General features: G+C 37.0%; 1 pseudogene; it reads right to left on the bottom strand.

The window, feature by feature from the left end:
- LOC110302671 overlaps window positions 1–18,480 on the bottom strand; it is a 22,056-nt pseudogene extending 3,576 nt beyond the window's left edge.
- Window positions 18,481–19,578: the final 1,098 nt, after the last annotated feature.

Genomic DNA, 19,578 nt, shown 5'->3' with positions numbered 1-19,578 from the left:
AGAGGAGGAGGAGGAGGAGAGGGGGAAGAGGGAGGCAGAGGAGGGGGAGGGGAAGGGGAGGAGGGGGAAGAAGAAAAAGGAGAAGAAGGATACTATTTCTGTAGAACTTTGCTGTTGTTTTTGGTATAAAACATACATTGATCTAGATTTTGTCAATACACATGGCAGTGCATCGGACACACAGCTTTGTTCCTTTTGTTTCCTCTGCCCCAGAGTTTATTGAAACACAAAGAAAGCCTAAAAGCTGACAATCCTAAAAACCTAGATAAATTGCTAGCATCTCCATGAAGTTACTTAATCGATGGACATATCTTTTTCTCTAACACAATTTTTCCAAGTGAGTGACAAATATTTATGATTAAAGGGAAGCATTAAGAGAATAACTAATTCTTAATTAAAATATTGCATTTCCAAAGGTATGTTTTTCAGTACCAACACTATCTTTGTGTTTTTAATAAAAAGTAGTTCTTTTAATTCAGTATCATAGTTTCCTCTTTCTCTGTTTTTGCACAATCCTGCCCAGCTCCCAACATACCCAAATCTATACTCTTTCTCTCTCTCATTAGAAAACAAACAGGGAACTAAACAAACAAACCAGAATAGGATCAAACAAAAGAACCAAAGTTAAAACAGAAGAAACATTTAAGTAATGCACACATGCATTTGCACAAACAGAAATCCCATGAAGATATAAAAATAGAAACAGTAGTAAATATGGAATGAACTTGTAAGAAAAAAAAAGAAATCCCAGCAAAGCATTATGAGATAAATAACCACTAAAATGACATTGAGGATTATTTTTGTACAGACCATCTACAGAGACAGACACATTGATCAATTAAATAGAATTGAAGACCCAGAAATAGAAGTACACACTTACAGACACTTGATCTTTGACAAAGAAGCAAAAAATATACAATGGAAAAAAAAAAAAAAGAAAGCATCTTCAAAAATGGTGCTGATCTACCTGACTGTCTTTGTGTAGAAAAATAAAAATAGGTCCATATTTGTCAACTTCCACAAGGCTCATGTCCAAGTAGATCAATGACTTCAACATATAACATGATACACTGAATCTAATAGAAGAGAAAGTGAGAAAGAGGCTTGAACTCATTAGTGGGGGGTGGGGGAGGAGAGATTTCCTAAACAAATCTCCAATGGCTCATGCTCTAAGATCAAGAATTGATAAATGGGACCTCATGAAACTGGATAGCTTCTGTAAGGCGAAAGACATAGTCAATAAGACAAATCAGCAATCTGCAGATTTGGAAATATCTTCACTAACCCCACATCTGATAGAGGGCTAATATACAAAATATATAAAGAACTCAAGAAGTTAAACACCAAAAAACCAAACAATCCAATAAAAAAAAAAAGCTATAGAACTAAACCTAGAATTCACAACAGAGGAATCTCAAATGACTGTGAAGCACCTAAAGAAATATTCAAAGTCCTTAATGATCAGAAAAATACAAATCAAAATTCCACCATACACCAATCAAAATGACTAAGATCAAAACCTCAGGTGACAAAACATGTTGCTGAGGATGTGGAAAAGAATAATACTCCCCCATTGCTTGTGGGATTGCAAAATGGTACAACTACTCTGGAAACCAATCTTGAGGTTCCTCAGAATATTGAAAATAGATCTACCTATAGACCCAGCAATACCACTCTTGGGAATCTACCCAAAAGATGTCCCACCACGCCACAGGGGAACGTGTTCCACTATGCTCATAACGGCTTTCTTTGTGATAGCCAGAAGCTGGAAACAACCCAGATGTGCCAAGACAGAGGAATGGATACAGAAAATGTGGTTCATTTACACAATGGAATACTACTCAGATATTAAGAATGAGGACTTCTGAGTTTTGCAGGCAAATGGATGGAACTAGAAAATATCATCCTTAGTGAGGTCTTTAAGACTCAAAAGGATATGCATGGTATGTACTCATTAATAATTGGATATTAGCAAAGAAAAAAAAGAAAAGAAAAGAAAAGAAAAAAGAATAGAAAAGGAAAGGAAAGGAAAGCAAAGCAAAGCAAAGAAAAGAAAAGAAAAGAAAAGAAAAGAAAAGAAAGAAAGAAAAAGTACAGAATATCCATGATACAGCTCACAGAACTCAAAATGGTTGACAAGTTGAAGGGCCCAAATGAGAATGCCTCAGTCCCAATTGCACATGAGAAGAAAGCAATCACAGTCGGGAGGGAGGCACTTGGGAGGTAAAGTGGATGGGAAGTGAGGGGAAGAGGGGAACCTGATCTGGTACTGGGTGAGGGAAAAGGACTAAAACCTTGAGGGCCAGCAGAAAGAATGGAAACAGGAAACTTCAGGATATAGGAGGTAGTGGGAACCCTCCAGAATGCACCAGAGACCTGAGAGGTGAGACTCTCGGGACTCAAAGGGAGGGACCTTAACTGAAATGCCTGAAAGTAGGGAGAGCAAACTTATAGAGCCCACTTCCAGCAGGGTGTCAAGTGAGGGAGCAGGTTGCCATCCCACAGTCAAACCTCTGACCCATAATTCTTCCTATCTCAAAAAACTGCAAGGGTGGAAATGGAGGGGAACCTCAAGAAAGAAGGTCCAGGGACAGGGCCAAAGTGGGATCCAGGTCAGGGGGAGGTCCCATGGCCTGACATTATTACTGAGACTATGGAGGACTCACAAAAAGGGGCCTATCATGACTGCCCTCCAAAAGACCCAACAAGCAACTAAAAGTCAGATGTAGATATTTGCACCTAAGCAATGGACAGAAGCTGCTGACCCCTGTGGTTGAATTAAGGAAAAGCTGGAGAAGCTGAGGAGGAGTGCAACCTTCCAGGAAGTCCAGCACTCTCAATTATCCTGGACCCCTGAAATCTTTCAGATACTGGACCACCAACCAGGAAGCATACACCAGCTGATATGAGTCCCCCAACACATATACAGCAGATGACTTCCAGGTCTGGGTTCAGTCAGAGAAGATGCACCTAAACCTGAAGAGACTGGGGGCCTCAGGGAGTTTAGCGGTCTGTTTGGGTGGGTGGTGGGGACATCCTTCTGGAGACAGGGAGTGGAGAAGAGGTATGGGCTGTGGAACAGTGGGAAGGTGGGAGGTGGAATAAAATCTTAGTGTAAAAAAATAAATAAAAGACTAAATAAAAGAAAATAATATATTTCAAAATAGGATTTATTAAAAGTAGTAATAATTTTAATTAAAGTTATGGAAGCCAATAAAATTGTTAAATATTAAAGCATTTGGGTTTCTTAAAATTAAGCACTAATTTTATTTTTAGATTCGATGATTTATCTTATAATTACAAGCAATACTCTAAAAGTTATTATTCTTATTGAACATTCTGTGACTTATTATTGACCCACAATCTTTCAAATTATTCTAGTCAATAAGATCAGCATATATTTTGCTTCCTGATATAGGTGTTTGACTGCACACTTTGCAACTGATGATTAATGTTCTTCAAAATACATGACAAGTTATGTTTATGGAAAACAAAATTTCTCCAAGTCTCTATTAATTTGTTCATTCATAACTTCTGAACAGAATTTAAAAATAGGATGAAATCCTAGCCGTGAGTATACAGGTGGGACCAAGATGGACAATAAACTTGAACTCATGTCTTAATGTAAAGCTAATAGTAAAGACTAAGGTCAAAAGGGTGCAATTATATAAAACATATAATGTACAATTACGATTGAGTCTTCCATCATAAAACATAGAATCCATAAAATAATAAAGAAATGACAAACAATATGCATCATGAAGAAACTGTTCTCATACCCACAGATAAGTGTATTCTTCAACACTCATCATGGAAATTCTCTTTCCGACAATCAGAAACAATCACAGAGAAGCATTGGAGAAGATGTGCTAGAAAAATTGTAAGAGACTGATCAGCAAATTTTCTGTGAAATTGTTTCTTCCTAATAAACACCAGACTCTACACTCATAAAGTATTCTGAACATGACTGCATAAACATTTGCTGACCAAGGACAGTGATAAATATGTCAAAGTGGACAGAGAAATGAGGCATCAAACCTACAAAAGAAATACTGACAACTATGAAATGTTCAGAGTAAATGAAACAATCCTCCCCAAAGAAAAGCTCACTAATTGGTTATCTAGAACCAAACAGAAACCACTAAAAACATATACAAGTAAATTATAAAGACAGACTGGGTTATATTTAGAAATATATATCATATATGCATATATATGCTTGTGACATACACTATATATATATATATATATTGTTAACAACAATTAACAAAGAAAGAAGCTTTGAAGCAATAAGGGATAATATATGTGAGGATTTGGAGCCTGAAGAGTTAAGAGAGAAATATTTATGATCCCTAAAACAAAAGGAGATATAGATCAAGCACAAATGAAAAATAAATAGAACAGTTATTTAAATAAAAAGAAAGAAAAATTTAAATGCCTCCATCTAGAGGGAATTTCTCAGCTGTGTACATATCTGTCAAATGCATGCTGAATGATCCTTCTTCTCTATGTACACCTATAAGAGAAATGAAAATCAAAACAACCCTGAGATTTTACCTCACACCAGTCAGAATGGCTAAGATCAAAAATTCAAGTGGCAGCAAATGGTGGTAAGGATGTGGAGAAAAAGTAATACTCCTCCATTTTTGGTGGGATTACAAGCTGATACAACCACTCTGGAAATCAGTCTGGTGGTTGCTCAGAAAATTAGACATAGTATTACCTGAGGACTCATTAATACCATTCCTGGGCATATACCCAAAAGATGCTCTAACATAGAACAAAGACACATTGCTCTACTATGTTCATAGCAGCCTTATTTATAATAGCCCAAAGCTGGAAAGAACTCAGATGTTCTTCAACAGAGGAGAGAATACAGAAAATGTGGTACATTTACACACTTAAGTACTACTCAGCTATTAAGAACGAGGACATCCTGAGTTTTGCAAGCAAATGGATAGAACTAGAAAATAACATCCTGAGTGAGGTAACCCAATCACAAAAGAAAACACATGGCATGCACTCATTGATAAGTGGATATTAGCCCAAAGGCTGGTAATACCCAAGATACAATTCATAGACCACGTGAAGCTCAAGAAGAAGGAAGACCAAAGTGTGGATACTTTGATCCTTCTTGTAAGGGGGAACAAAATACCCATGGAAGGAATTACAGAGACATGAAATATTTTAAGGGAGAATAAGAATCATTTTTAAATATAATTTATTTTTGTATTTGTCTATTTGTGTGAATGGAGGTCCACATGTGTGTAGATGCACAAAGAACAGAGAAAAGGATGTTCATTATATTGTAACTGAAGGTACAGGAATTTATGGCCCACCTAATGTGAGTGCGGGATCTGAACTCCAGCCCTTACCACAGAGAAACAAGAATTCTTAACTCTCAGACACCTCTCCAGCTTTCAAAACCACCTTCTTGGTTCTGTTCTCCCACACCCATGTACTCCGTTGTCATTGCTAGGCCACTTCTCTGAATACCTTCACTAGACCTGTTGAACCAGAAATATAAAGATTACATCATTTTGTTGCACCCATTCCCTTGTCTATCCCATCTTTGGGGCATATCCAGCAGACTGGAGACTTATACTTACCTCTGAGTTCCATTGTCTATCTCAAGACTGCCCACCAGAGGACTGTTGCACCAGGAACATCCAGGGACAACCCGTTGGCTAAAGGTCAGACAAAGAACACAATCAACAAAAGTCAGGGCAATATACCACCTTTACAGCACAGGTATCCTGCTCCAGCAATCTCTGGATATCCTAACCCAACAAAGGCAAAAGAAAAGATCTTAAATCCAATTTTAACAAGAAGATAGAGACATAAGAAGGAATAAGCAAATCCCTTAATAAATACAGGAAAATATAATAGAAAAGGTAGAGGCCTTTAAAGAGAGAACAAATAAACAAACAAAAAGTCCTTTAAAGAAATATGGAAAATATATTTAAAAAGGTGAATGAAATGATTAACACTGTTCAAGACTTGAAAATAGAAATAAAAGCAATAAAGAAAACACAAAGTGTTGAAAACCTAGAGATAGGAAACCCAGGGAAGAGAACAGAAAAAAAAAAAAAGATAGAATTATCCCCAAACAAATATAAGACATAAAAAAATCTCAAGAGTAGAAGATATTGACATATCTTTCAAACAAAATGCTAAACAGAAAATATTCCTGACACAGAATGTCCAGGAAATCTGGAATAGAATGGAGAGACCTAATCTAAAAATACAGGGTATAGAAGAAGGCAAAGGATCCCAGCTATATTGTCCATAAAATATTTTCAATGAAATAATAGGAGGAAGATATCCAACCTAAAGAAAGAAATGTCAATAAATGCATGAGAATTTTAGAGTATACCAGTCAGATTGGACAAAAAACAAAATCCTCCCACCTCATAATAATCAAAACACTAAATCTACAGAACAAAGAAAAACATATTAGAATATGCAAGAGAAAAGTGCCAAGTAACAAACGTAGGAAAGTCCTATCAGAATTACATCAAATTATTCAACAGAAATGCTATAAGGTAGACAGATGACTTGCAGCCTCTAACAAACCACACATTAAATCACCATAGATAGAAAAAACATTTTTTCAAGACAAAACCAAACTTAAATAATATCTATCTGCAAATATAAACTTTCCTTTTAGAAATGCTAAAAGGAAAACAAAACTCAAGAGGCTAAAAGGAAAACAAAACGCACCCAAAATAAAAATACAGGAACCAAATAATCTCATACCAACAAAAGCAAAATAGAAGAAGTACACACAATTGCACACACAAAACACACAAACAAATCACAACCAACACAAAAATAACAGGAATTAACAAGCACTGGTCATTAATATCTCTCAACATCAATAGACAAAATTCCCCAATAAAAAGACACAGGTTAACAGAGTGGATGCAAACTGAAATCCGTCATTTTGCTGAATACAAGTAATTTACCTCAGCCATAAAAATAGGTATCACCATTGACTAAATGGCTGGAAAAAGTTTTTCAATAAACAGACCCCCAAAACCAAGATATCCATCCTAATATCTAATAAACAATACACTCAACAAAAATTAATAATAAGAGATGGGGAAGGACACTAAATACTCATCAAAAAATCCTCAAAGATGACATGTTAATTATGAACATCTATGCCACAAAGGCAAGGGCAACCACATTTCTAAAAGAAACATTGCTAGATCATCAATCACCCACTGAAACCTGAACATTAGTAGTGGGAGACATCTACTCCCCACTCTTACCAATGGATGATTCATGGAGACAAAATAAACTGAGAAATAATGAAACTAACCAATTTTATGATTAAAGAGACCTAAGAGATACTATAGAACATTTCAGCCAAACAAAAAAGAATATATTTTTTTTCTCAGCTTCCCACTGAACTGTCTCCAAAGTTCACTATATAGTTGGCAACAAAATAAGTCTCAACAAATACAAGAAAACTGAAATAACTCCTTGTATCCTATCAGACCACTATGGATTAAAACTGTACTTTAACCAAAGAGGAAAACAGAAAGCCTACAAACTCATGGAAACTGAACAACATTATTCAAGATTGCTGGGTCAGGAAAGAAAATAGGAAAGAAACTAAAGACTTTGTAGAATTTAATGAAAATGAAGGAATAAATACCCCCAACTTATGGGACACAATGAATTCAGTGCTAAGAGGAAAGTTCATATCACTAAGTGTCTTCATAAAGAAATTGGAGAGGCCAGGCAGTGGTGGCGCACGCCTTTAATCCCAGCACTCGGGAGGCAGAGGCAGGAGGATTTCTGAGTTCGAGGCCAGCCTGGTCTACCGAGTGAGTTCCAGGACAGCCAGGGCTACCCTGTCTCAAAAAAACAAACAAACAAACAAAAAACAAAACAAAACAAAACAAAACAAAAAAAAGAAATTGGAGAGATCTTGTACTAACAACTTAACACCACACCTGGAAGCTCTAGAAAAATAAATAAATAAATAAACACAAGGAAGTGGGTTAGATGGCAGGAAATAAACTCAAAGCTGAAATCAATCCATTAGGAAAAAGGAAAACAATTAAAAGAATCAATGGAACCAAGATCTGTTTCTTTGAGAAAATCAGCAATGTAGATAAACTCTTAGCAAAACTAATTAAAGACAGAGAGACAGTACCCAAATTGACAAAATCAAAAATTAAGAGGGAGACCTAACAACAGACACTGTGGATATTCAAAGAATATTCAAGTAGATCTTACTTGAAAAGCCTATAGTTCACAAAAATTGGAATGTTTAAGCAAGATAGATGATTTTCTAAATAGATACCAAGTAGAAAAGATAAATGATATCAGGTCAACTAAATAGGCCTAAAATCCCTAAGGAAATAGCAGCCATCATTAAAAATATTCCAGCCAAAAAAAGCCCAGGGCTCTATGGTTTTAGGGCAGAATACTAATAGACTTTCAAAGAAGAGCTAATACCAATACTCCTCAAATTATTCTATAAATTAGAAATAGAAGGAACATTGCCAAACTGATTTTGTGAGACTGCAGTCATCCTGATATCTAAACCACACAAAGCATAACAAAGAAAGAGAATTTCAGACCAATTTCTCTTATGAACATTGATACAAAAAATACTCAATAAAAAACTCCCAAACCAAATCCAAAAGCAGACCAAAGAAATCATCCACCATGATCAAGTAAGAATCATTACAGAGATACAGGATGGTTACATACATGAAATGCTGTCAATGAAGTCCACCATATATACAAACAGAAAGATATAAATCACAGGACCATCTCATTAGATGCTGAAAAGCCTTTGAGAAAATCAAATACCCCTTTCTTGTTAAAAGTCTTGGAGAGGTCAGAGATAGAAGGTACACACATAAACATAATAAAAGCAATATGCAGCAAATCAATAGCCAGCATCAAATTTAATGTAGAGAAACAAACAAAAAAATTCTACTGAAATCAGGGACAAGGCAAGGGTGCACACTCTTTCCTTATCTATACAACATAGTACTTGAAGTTCTAGATAAACCAATAATACAACAAAAGTAGAAAAAGGTGATATCAATTGGAAAGGAAGAAGTCAAAGTATCATTATTCTCAACTCCAAAAGTTTTATCAGAGAATTTCTACAGTTGATAAACACCTCCATCAATGTGACTAGATTAAAGAAAAAAAAAACTCAAAATTCAGTAGCCCCCCTTTATACAAATAATAAATGTGCTGAAAAGGAAATTAAGGAAATAACAAAATTTAAAATAGCCACAAATAATATAACAAATCTTGGTGTACATCTAACTAAGCTTGTAAAATACATGAATGACAAGGACTTCAAATCTCTGAAGAAAGAAATTGAGGAAGTTATATCAGAACATGGAAAGATCTTTAATGCTCATGAATTGGTAGGATTAACTTAGGGAAAAAAAATGGCCATTTTACCAAAGCAGTGTACTGATTCAATTAATTGCCACAAAATTTCAGCACAATTTTTACAGACCTTGAAGGAGCAATTCTAAACTTCATGTGGAAAAAACAAAAACAAAACAACAACAACAAAAAAAAATCCAAGGGTAGATAAAACAGTCTTGTACAATAAAATAAGTTTTGGAGGTATCAGCATCCCTAATCTTAAGCTATACAACAGAGAAATAGCAATAGCAACTGAGTAGTGTTGGTATAAACACAGACAGGCAGGTCAATAGAGTGCATCAAAGACCCAGAGGGAAACACATCCACCCTCCCACCCCCCCCCCCCCACACACCAATGGAGATCTGATTTTTGACAAGGGAGCCAAAATCATAAAGAGGAAAAGAGAGAATAACTTCAACAAATGGTGCTGGTCTAACTTGATATCTGCATGTAAAAGAATTCAAGAAACCCATGTTTATCACCCTGTACAAAACTAAAGTCTATTAGATCAGAGACCTCAACAGAAAACTTAATGCTCTAAGTCTAATAGAAGAGAAGGAGGGGAACTGCCTTGAACACATTGGTACAGAAAACAAATTTCTGAACAGAAGACCATTACCAAAGCTAGTAAGATAACAATAAATAAGACATCAACAATAAAGAGGGTATCATGAAACTGAAAAGCTTTTGCAAGGTGAAGAACAACACCATTAATAGGACAAAATGGCAGCGAACTGCTTGGAGAAAGATATCCATCAACTCTACATTTGACAGAGGACTAATATCCAAAGCATATAAATGACTAAAGAAATTATATACTAACAAATCAAATAACACAATTAAAAGATGGGATACAGAGCTAAACCAAAAATTCTAAACATATGAATGTCTAATGGCAAAGACACACTTAAAGAATTTTTCAATGTTGTCAGCGAAATGCAAATAAAAAGAACTTTGTGCTTCTATCTTACAACCATCAGAATGTCTAAGATCAAAAACTCAAGGGACAGCACATGCTGGCAAGAATGTAGAAAATGGGAATACTTTTTCATTGCTAGTGGGAGTGCAAACACGTAATACCGTGTTGGAAATATGTTAGATTTCTCAGAAAATTTGGTATAGTTTTTACACTAAGACCTAGCTACACCACTCCTGTGCATATCCCCAAAAGATGCCCCCCTATAACACAGGGATATTTGCTCAATTATGTTCATAGTAGATTTATTTATAATAGCCAGAAACTGGAAATATCCTAGATGTCCCTCAACCGAAGAATGGATAAAAATGTGTTACATCTACACAATGTGGTATTATTCAGCTATTAAAAACAAAGATGTAATGACATTTTTAGATAAATAGATGGAACTTGAAAATACAGCGGGAGTCTGGAAAGCCAGACCCAGAAAAATATGCATGTTTTATACTCACTTATAAGTGGACATCAACCATACCTTAAAGATAAATATGCTACAATGAACAGACCTAAAGAGACTAAGGAGTGTCCAAGGGTGGATGGATGATTCTCATCAGACTCAGAAACAAAATAGTCCTCAGAAGTAGACAGAGAGAAATGGTTGGGAGCAGAAGAAAGGTGGCCACAAAGGATGAAGATCAGTTACAATCAGGGGTACTGGGAAGAGATGAAGGAGCTGAGATCAGGATGTAAAATGAATAAAAAAATTAGAGGAAGTGCTCTAACCCTGGGACTCAGATGTGGTTGCCATTTTCTCTCCTGTGACTGTTTAAAGCATGACCAACCAAGAGCACATAGGCCGCAGAAGCAGTAGAGCAACTGGGACAGGTTCATTCTTGACTCCATCTGCACCTAGGAGGTGGGGCTATTTTGTAGCCAAATGTGCATTAGTCTTGCCAGGAGAGAGCTGGTCTCCCAGAAGTGCTGACACAGGCTTAAACACCCACAGGAGGAATAAGCTTCAGCCAGAGACAGCAAGAACATATAACACCAAAGATTACCAGATGGCAAAAGGCAAACACAAGAATCTTCCCAACAGAAACCAAGACTACTTGGCATCATCAGAACCCAGTACTCCCACCACAACAAGTCCTGGGTACCCTGAGATTGAGATTACCATAAATTGAGAAACCAAGGTATTCCATGACAAGACCAATTTATACAATATCTTTCCACAAATCCAGCCATTCAAAGGAAAATAAAGGGAAAACTCCAACAAAGGGAGGGAAACTAACACCCTAGAAAAAGAAAGAAACTAATCTTTCAAAAAAACAAAAAGAGGATAGTCACATGAACAGAATTCCAACTCTAACAACAATAACAGGAAACAACAATTACTTTTCCTTAGTATCTCTTAATATCAATGGGCTCAGTTGCTCAATAAAAAGACATAAACTAACAGACTGGTTAGGTAAACAGGAACCAATATTTTGCTGCATACAGGAAAACCAACTCAGTGACAAAAATAGACACAACCTCAGAGTAAAAGGCTGGAAAACAATTTTCCAAACAAAAGGTCCCAAGAAACAAGCTGCAGTAGCCATTCTAATATCAAATAAAAATCAACATTCAACCTAAAGTTATCAAAAAAGATAAGGAAGGATACTTCATACCCATCAAAGATAAAATCTACCAAGATGAACTCAGATAGAATTCTGAACATCTATGGTCCAAATGAAAGGGCATCCACATTCATAAAAGAAACTTTACTAAAGCTCAAAGCACACATTGTATCACACACAATAATAGTGGGAAACTTCAACATCCCACTCTCATCAATGGACAGATCTTGCAAACAGAAACTAAATAGAGACACAGTGAAACTAACAGAACTTTTAAAACAATTGGATTTAACAAATATCTATAGAACATTTTATGTTAAATCAAAAGGATATACCTTCTTCTCAGGACATCATGGTACCTTCTCCAAAACTGACCATATAATTGGTCTTTAAAAAAAAAGCCTCAATGGATACGAGAAGATTGAAATAATCCCATGCATCCTATCAGGTCACCATGGACTAAGGCTGGTCTTCAATAACAACATAAACAATAGAAAGCCCACTACTCGTGGAAGCTGAACAACATTCTATTCAATGATAACTCAGTCAAGGAAGAAATAAAGAAAGAAATTAAAGACTTTTCAGAGTTTAATGAAAAGGAAGCCACAACATACCCAAACTTATGGGACACAATGAAAGCATTCCAAAGAGGAAAACTCATAGCTCTCAGTCCCTCCAATAAGAAACTGGAGAAAGCTTACACTAGCAGCTTGACAGTACCTCTGAAAACCCTAGTACAAAAATAAGCAAATTTACTCAAGAGGATTAGACAGCAGGAAATAGTCAAACTCAAGGCTGAAATTCAGCAAGTGGTTCTTTGCAGAAATCAACAAAATAGATAAATCCTTAGACATACTAACTAGAGGGCACAAGAACAGTATCCTAATTAACAAAATCAGAAATGAAAAGGGAGTCATAACAACAGAAACTGAGGGAATAAAAAAAAATATTCAGATCATACTACAAAAGCCTGTACTCAAGACAACTAAAAAATGGGGATGAAATGGACAGTTTTCAAGACAGATATCAGCTACCAAAGTTAAATCACGGTCATAAATTAATCTAAACAGTGTTATATCCCCTGAAGAAATAGAAACACTCATTAATAGTCTCACAACCAAAAAGTCCAGGAACAGATTAGTTTAGTGCAGAGTTCTACTAGACCTTCAAAAAAGACCTAATTCCAATACTCCTCAATCTATTCCACAAAATAGAAAGAAAATTTGTTCTATGAAGCCACAATTACTCTGATACCTAAACCACATAAAGACCGAACAAAGAAAGAGAACTTCAGACCAATTTCCATTAAGAATATCGATGCAAAAATACTCAATAAAATTCTCACAAACCGAATAGAATACAAGAACACATGAAAACAATCATCTATCATGATCAGGTAGGATTCATCTCAGGGATGAAGGAATGGTTCAATATATCAAAATCCTTCAATGTAATCCACTGTATAAACAAACTCAAAGACAAAAACCACCCGATCATCTCATTAGATGCTGAGAAAGCATTTGACATATTCAACCACCCGTTCATGATAAATGTCTTAGAGGATCAGGATTTCAAGGACCATACCTACACATAATAAAAGCAATTTACAGCAAACCAGTAGCCAACATCAAACTAAATGGTGAGAAACTTGAAGCAATCCCACTAAAATCAGGGACTAGACAAGGCTGCCCACTNTCTCCCTACCTATTCAACACAGTACTTGAAATCCTAGCCAGAGCAATTAGACAACAAAAGGAGATCAAAGGGATACAAATTGCAGAAGAAGTCAAAATGCCACTATTTGGAGATGATTTGATAGTATACATAAGTGACCCCAAAATTCCACCAGAGAATTCCTAAAGCTGATCAACAACTTCAGCAAAGTAGCTGGATATAAAATTATCTAAGGGCTGGAGAAATGGCTCAGAGGCTAAGAACACTGACTGCTCTTCCTAAGGTCTTGAGTTCAAATCCCAGCAACCACATGGTGGCTCACAACCATCCATAATGAGATCTGATGCTCTCTTCTGGGTATCTGAAGACAGCTACAGTGTACTTGATATAATAATAAAGAAATCTTTTTTTTTTAAATTAAGTAAAACAAATCAGTGTCCTTTCTCTACACAAAGGATAAACAGGCTGAGAATGAAATTAGGGAAACAACAAACTTCACAATAGTCCCAAATAATATAAAATGCCCTAGTGTGACTCTAATTAAACAATAGAAGGGTCTGTATGATAAGAACTTCACATCTCTGAAGAAAGAAATTCAAAAAAGATCTCAGGAGATGGAAAGATCTCCCATTGTAAGGACTGGCAGGATTAATATAGTGAAAATGGCCATCTTGCTTAAAGCAATCTACAGATTCAATGCAATCCCCCTCAAAATTCCAACTCAATTCTTCACACAATTAGAAATAGCAATTTTCAAATTCATCTGGAATAACAAAAAACCCAGGATAGCGAAAACTATTCTCAAAAATAAAAGATCTTCTGGTGGCATCACTATTCCTGACCTCAAGCTGTACTACAGAGCAATTGTGATTAAAAGCTGCATGGTATTGGTACAGTGACAGGCAGGTAGATCAAAGGAATAGAACTGAAGACCCAGAAATGAACCCACACACCTATGGTCACTTGATCTTTGACAAAGGAGCTAAAACCATCCAGAGGAAAACAGCATTTTCAACAAATGATCCTGGCTCAACTGGTCGCTAGCATGTAGACGAATGTGAATTGATCCATTGTTATGTCATTGTACAAAGCTCAAGTCCAAGTGGATCAAGGACCTCCATATAAAACTAGATACCCTGAAACTAATAGAAAAGAACGTTGGGAAGAGCCTCGAACACTTGGGCAAAGGGGAAAATTTCCTGAACAGAACACCAATAGCTTCTGCTCTAAGATCAAGAATTGACAAAATGGACCTCATAAAATTGCAAGCTTCTGTAAGGCAAAGGACACTGTCAATAGGACAAAATGGCAACCAACAGACTGGGAAAAATTCTTTACCAATCCTACATCTTTACAATCCTACATCTGGATATTAGAGGGCTAATATCCAATATATACAAAGAACTCAAGAAGTTAGACTCCAGAAAACCAAATAACCCTATTAAGAAACGGGGTACAGAGTTAAACAAAGAATTCTCAACTGAGGAATTCCAAATGGCTGAGAAGCACCTAAGGAAATGTTCAACATGCTTAGTCATCAGGGATATGCAAATCAAAGCAACCCTTAGATTCTACTTCACATCAATCAGAATGGCTAAGATCAAAAACTCAGGTGACAGCAGATGATGGAGAGGTTGTGGAGAAAGAGGAACAATCTTTCATTGCTGTCAGGACCACTCTGGTAATCAGTTTGGCTGTTCCTCAGAAAATTGGACATAGAATTACTGGAAGATCCAGCAATACCAATCTTCGGCATATACCCAGAAAATGCTCCAACTAGTAAGAAAGAAACTTGCTCCACTATGTTCATAGCCGCCTTATTTATAATAGCCTGAAGCTGGAAAGAACCCAGATGTCCCACAACAGAGTAATGGATACTGAAAATGTGGTACATTTACACAATGGAGTACTACTCAGCTATTAAAAGCAATGAATTTTTGAAATTCTTAGGCAAATGGATGGATCTGGAGGGTATCATCCTGAGTGAGGTAACCCAATCATAAAAGAACACACATGATATGCACTTGCTGATAAGTGAATATTAGCCCAGTAGCTTTGAAAACCCAAGTTATAATTCACAAACCACATGAAACTCAAGAAGGAAAAGCAAAGTGTGGATACTTCAGTCCTTAGAAGGGGGAACAAAATACCCATAGAAGGAGTTACAGAGACAATATGTGAAGTAGAGATTGGGGAAATAACCATTTAGAGATTTCCCCACATGTGGATCCATCCCATATACAATCCCAGACACTAATATGAATGCCAACAAGTGCTGGCTGACAGGAGCCTAATATAGTTGTCTCCTGAGAGGCTCTGTCAGTACCTGACAAATACAGAAGTGGATGCTCACAGCCATCCATTGAACTGAACACAGGGTCACCACTGAAGGATCTAGAGAAAGGACCCAAGGAGCTGAAGCAGTTTGTAGCCCCATAGGAGGAACAACAATATGAATTAACTACTATCCCCAGAACTCACAGGGAGTAAACCACCAACCAAAGAGTACACATGGTGGGACTCATGGCTCCAGCTGCATATGTAGCAGAGGGTGGCCTAGTCAGTCATCAAAGGGAGGAGAGGCCTTTGGTCCTGTGAAGGCTCTATGTCCTAGTGTAGGAGAATGCCAGGGCCAGGAAGCAGGAGTGGGTGGGTTGGTGAGCAGGTGGAGGTGGTAGGGTTTAGGGGTTTTTGGAGGCGAAACCAGGAAAGGGGATACAATTTGAAATGTAAATTAAGAAAATATCTAATAAAGAATTAATTACTGAAGAATTAATTACAACCATACTTCAATTCCTGGGAAATTTTCAAAGCAATTTGGTGTTAAAATCTACATTATCTTCTAAAAGATTTAACAATATCAAGTGTTGTGGAATGTATTAGTAGCTTTAAGTTGTTTTTTTACTTGAAGCTAAAAGTTCATAGACATTTATAAACAGATGGGTGACTTCTGGCATCATGTTCTACTCCTATCTTTTCAATAGGAGCAGCTTTATTTACAACAGACAATGTATAAATTGACTAAAGCTCCAATAGACAGATAGGAAAACACATACGGGCATGCAGTCAACATAAATCGCCTATTTATTAATAATTTGGATTTATTTTCTCCCTTACACATTCATTTACTTTCTACTGGATGCAAGTCACAAGTTATATGGGATTTTAGTCCTTGTTTAAAGTCCTACAGAGCATAGTGAGATGGTAAATAAACATAAAAAAATTTGATAAAACCATTTGGCATAAACAGAAAACAAACACCAACAAAAAGTCTATGGTGTATATCAGAAACCTACAAGCAGTGCAGGGACACTGAAGGGTAACCTTTAAGCAAAAATTGATTTCAGATTAATCTAGAGAGGAGGGAGGGAGCTGTACTATTAGCACTTAAATGGCATCTTGCAGACTGTGGATTTTTCAATAGTATTAAACACACACACACAAAAAAAATGATTATGCTGCCACCTTATTTATCTCTACCCTGCATCCAAATTTACAAGAAACTTTCCCTCAGACATTCTTTGATTTGTGCGAGCATTTAAGTGGCAATCCTTTTAATTTTAGAACATATACTTATTTATTTCATTATCAAATGGTTTCTCATACATACCCTTTGTGATATACATTATTGCTGTATTATGATAGAACTCCCAACTCCTTCCAAACCAGATATTAGCATTGGTGGCTCAGGGATAGAACTCAATATTGTCAAATGAGCAAGGCATAAACCATCTTCATTTCTGTGTATTTCCACACCAAATTGTAAGGAATATTTTATGCTTAGGGTATTTCTGAGTTTACTACATTGTAAAATAAGCAATATTTACATTGTCACAATTTGGTATAGTGAATGCAACATTTATATTTTATAGAATATATGTACATAATTTATACTTCATAACTATAGGAATAAAATTTTGTCTTATAAGATAGTAAATTTCATTACTTTGTTTTCTTTTTTTAATGAAAAATGTGGACAAAGGATCATGAAACAGGAAAAATGAGGATAAAAATAACTTTAAAAAAAAAAATTGTAATAGCCAGGCGTGGTGGCACATGCCAGAGAAACCCTATCTCGAAAATCAAAAACAAACAAACAAAAAAATAAATTAAAAATAAAAAATTTATTTGATATTTTATTTATTTACATTTCAAATATTATCCCTCTTCCTGGTTTCCCCTCTGCAAACTCCCTACCCCATTCCCCTCCCCATCCTTCTATGAAAGTGCTCCCCCACTACCCATCTGCTCCCCCACTCCCCTGCCTCACTGCCCTCACATTCCCCTATGCTAGGGTATCAAGCCTTCACAGAACCAAGGGCCTTCCTTCTCACTGATGCCAGATAAGGCCATCCTCTGCTACATATGCAGCTGGAGCCATGGGTTCCTCCATGTATACTCTTTGGTTGGTGGTTTAGTCTCTGGGAGCTCTGGAGGATCTGTTTGATTGATATTGTTGTTCTTCCCATGGGGTGGCAAACCCCTTCAACTTCCATTAGTCCTTCCCCTACCTCCACCATGGTGGTCCCCATGCTTAGTCTAATGGTTGGCTGCAAGCATTTCCATTTGTATCAGTAGGACTTTGGCAGAGCCTATCAGAAGACAGCTATATTAGCCTGAGCCCAATTCCTGCAGTACCTCGGGGACCTCAGACTCTGTTTCCCTACCCCTGGAGTAGGATCCCACAGCTTCTCACAGCCCCCCACCCACACAGTGGAGGCATGGGGTATGCAGTCAAAATTCCTGTGGTCTTCCTCGCCCAGAGACCTGAGCCCTGGGTTGGACACAGGGCGACATTTTAACCCACAGTCTTCCATTTTCAAATTCTTGATCCTCTGTATATAATTCCCCATCTCTTCACATTCCTGATCCTATCCCTATTTATCCCCTCCCTCTCCTCTCTTTTTCCCAAGTCCCTTCCTCACTCTACTTCGCATGAGTATTTTGTTCACCCCTCTAAGTAGGACTGAAGCATCTGCACTTAGGTCTTCCTTCTTCTTGAGATTCATATGGTTTGTAAGTTGTATCATGGGTATTCTGAATTTTTCTTTTTCCTTTTTATTTTAAATATTTTATTAGGTATTTTCCTCATTTACATTTTCAATGCTATCCCAAAAGTCCCCCATAACCCCCCCACACTCCCCTACCCACCCACTCCCACTCTTGGCCCTGGCGTACCCCTGTACTGGGGCATATAAAGTTTGCATGACTAATGGGCCTCTCTTTCCAGTGATGGCCTACTAGGCCATCTTTGATACATATGCAGCTAGAGACAAGAGCTCCGCATTACAAGTTAGTTCATATTGTTGTTCCACGTATAGGGTTGCAGTTCCCTTTAGCTCCTTGGGTACTTTCTCTAGCTCCTCCATTGGGGGCCCTGTGATCAATAGCTGACAGTGAGCATCCACTTCTGTGTTTGCTAGGCCCCAGCATAGTCTCACAAGAGACAGCTATATCAGGGTCCTTTCAGAAAAATCTTGCTAGTGTATGCAATAGTGTCAGCATTTGGAGGCTGATTATGGGATGGATTCCTGGATATGGCAGTCTCTAGGTGGTCCATCCTATTTCTCAGCTCCAAACTTTGCCTCTGTAACTCCTTCCATGGGTTTTTTGTTCCCAATTCTAAGAAGGGGCAAAGTGTCCACACTTTGGTCTTTGTCCTTCTTGAGTTTCATGTGTTTCACAAATTGTATCTTATATCTTGGGTATTCTAAGTTTCTAGGCTAATATCCCCTTATCAGCGAGTACACAACCTTTGAGTTCTTTTGTGATTGGGTTGCCTCACTCAGGATGATGCCCTCCAGGTCCAACCATTTGCCTAGGACTTTCATAAATTCATTCTTTTTAATAGTTGAGTAGTACTCCATTGTGTAAATGTACCACATTTTTTGTATCCATTCCTCTGTTGAGGGGCATCTGGGTTCTTTCTAGCTTCTGGCTATTATAAATAA

This window comes from Mus caroli, chromosome 10 (genome assembly GCF_900094665.2).
Source record: "Mus caroli chromosome 10, CAROLI_EIJ_v1.1, whole genome shotgun sequence".
In the NCBI taxonomy this organism is placed as follows: Eukaryota; Metazoa; Chordata; class Mammalia; order Rodentia; family Muridae; genus Mus; species Mus caroli.
Note: the sequence above shows the minus strand (reverse complement) of the source record. Positions and strands in the feature narration are given on the sequence as shown.